The sequence below is a fragment of the Pelmatolapia mariae genome, linkage group LG3_W (assembly GCF_036321145.2).
Source record: "Pelmatolapia mariae isolate MD_Pm_ZW linkage group LG3_W, Pm_UMD_F_2, whole genome shotgun sequence".
In the NCBI taxonomy this organism is placed as follows: Eukaryota; Metazoa; Chordata; class Actinopteri; order Cichliformes; family Cichlidae; genus Pelmatolapia; species Pelmatolapia mariae.
The window spans coordinates 55,308,108-55,310,452 of NC_086229.1; the positions used below are offsets into that span (position 1 = coordinate 55,308,108).

At 41.0% G+C, this 2,345-nt stretch overlaps 1 non-coding gene across 1 annotated transcript; it reads left to right on the forward strand.

Annotated features, from left to right (window-relative positions):
• The first annotated feature begins 978 nt into the window (after positions 1–978).
• Positions 979–1,115, forward strand: LOC134625093 (small nucleolar RNA SNORA5). The gene has a single exon (XR_010093706.1). It is a non-coding gene; the product is annotated as a small nucleolar RNA SNORA5 (small nucleolar RNA).
• Positions 1,116–2,345: the final 1,230 nt, after the last annotated feature.

Below are 2,345 nucleotides of genomic sequence, written 5' to 3' on the forward strand. Positions count from 1 at the left end.
TGTGATGAGTTTGAATCGCGAGCCGATCACATTGCTCTGTAAACTTTTCAAGCACTTTAATGAACAAGCAAGCAATTCCACCTCTCGCATTATTGCGTACAGTTGACAGCGCGTCAGGCAAATAGGCAGGCTCCATCCCCGGCCTCTAGCGACTGTGGAAGTCGCTAAACTCCTCCTTTTCTTTTCTCTTTTTTTAAAACTTTAAAAACGGGTTGTGTGTGAGACTTTAAATCAACAAAATATAAAATATACATTTTAAATTGTTATTGATCCCTTTACCCCTGGTCCTAAAGTGTATATTTATTTTCTTACTCTTCTTATATTTATTGTTTGTTTACTTGCACTGCTGTAACTGGAGCCTCGTCGTCTCGTCTCTCTATATACTGGACTGTGTGTAGCGGAGATGACAATAAAGTTTACTTTGACTTCAGCAGTGAGCAGGCGCACCGAGGGCTCTCGCGCTCACTTTTCGCGTAACATCGGTGCAAATTATAAGTCTGTATCATAATGTCTGGTGTTTTCGTGTTGTTGGTTTGTTTTTATTTTGTTTTATTTTGCAAGTTGGTTATTAGACGCTGCTCCAGCCACCCAGAGAATCCCCCGCCGCCCCGCCCTCTCCTCCCTGTGCCGCAAGCAGCAGGCGCACCTTGCAAACGGAGGGCGCCCTTACTCCCAGCAAATGGGCGATAGAAAATCGATCGGTACCTATGCCATTCCCAATATGCGCTGGCATGATGTCGGGGCAGCATGAGTAGGAGCAATTTTTTTTTTTTGCAGATGCCCGTGATGCCGCCCCCCACCACGATGCCGCCCTGGGCAACCGCCCGTGTCGCCCGTATCTAAAACCGCTACTGCATACATGTAAATAAAACCTTTATATGTACATAGATTAAACTGATTCTCAGCAAAGTTAAGAATTAAGCTCTGATTAAAAAGTTTTAAAATAACTATCTACAGAATTAAATAATATATAATATTTGCAGCTTTCTCAAATTCAGTGTTCCCTTCTTGGTAGGCTGCACTGGCCAAAATAGCTGCAACAGTGATGATGTAGTTCATGGGCCCCCCGTTCCTTCACTGTGGGACCTGGGGATAAAAATTTGCTGGAGAAAAAAAAAAGTCTCCACAGTTTCATTGTAAATGTACATAAAAATAAAGGGTTATTCTATTTGCTTTGTTTTTGTAAGCATGAACTAAGCATGAATATCATTGTCTGTCCTCCCTGCCTGAGGATGGTGCTGTTTATCCTGTTTTGTGCTTTCTATTATGCAAGGTCTGGGTCACAGCTCACTCTTGAATGAAGAGTTAGGATACGTTCTTTAGGTTGGGGCATGACTAAACCAGTTGGGCTCCATCTTTTTCTGACTGTTAAATAAGGTAGTGCTGTGCTAACAACTGTTTTTGTGCTTAGCCTTCCTCTCGTGTTAGGGTCGGCACCAACCCATTTTAAATTTCAAATGCATAAAAAAATCACATACATTTGTTTATTGTATCAATGCTTTTTGACTTTGTCAGGAACCTCTATTTCTACAAAACAAAACAAAAAAAAAATCTTTTCACTAAATTATAAAATGCCCTAGCTGAAATTATGACCTTTGTGTTGTTAGGGTCGATTTCGACCCAGTTATAATATTATGAGTATCAAGCAATAATTAAAGCCAAATCTGAAATCATAAGTCAGCTAAAACACTGACAGCAAGCTCCTCTCCTAATCATATGAGCTTTAGGGGATTCTTATTTTGCATGTTTTTCCAGTATACCTGCACAAAAACAAAACAAAATAAAGACAGGCATGTCAAGACATGTGAGGTGAATTCACTCATTTGAGTGGCCATTTGACTTCCAGAGTGCACATTTACATTTTTCAGCATACAAAAATGAGAAGAAGATTCACAGTGAGCCAAGTTCTGGATCATATTTTTGGTGAAAATGAAGGAGAGGACACAGAGCAGCATAGCGATTCAGATGGGCAGGTTTCTAAGGAGGAAGACAATGCGGACTATCATCCAGAAGACACAGACACATCTGATCAGAGGTGGAGGTCGCTGGTGTTGAGGCTGCTGAAAGATTCAAGTCCAAAAATGGTAAGATCTTTTGGAGCTCAGTACCTCATGATGTACATAGCAGGGCAGCTGCTGCAAATGTCATCAAAATGACCCCTGGAATCACAAGGTTTGCTCTGACCAAAGTCAGTGACATCAAGAGATGTTTTGAGCTATTTATGCCATTGTCACGAAAAAAGAATCATCATTATTCTGCCCTCGCACTTAACTAGGCAGACAGACAACCATCATCCCATGTAGAAAAACCACACCGTTGTTCCTTTCTGGTGGATTTATTTGATT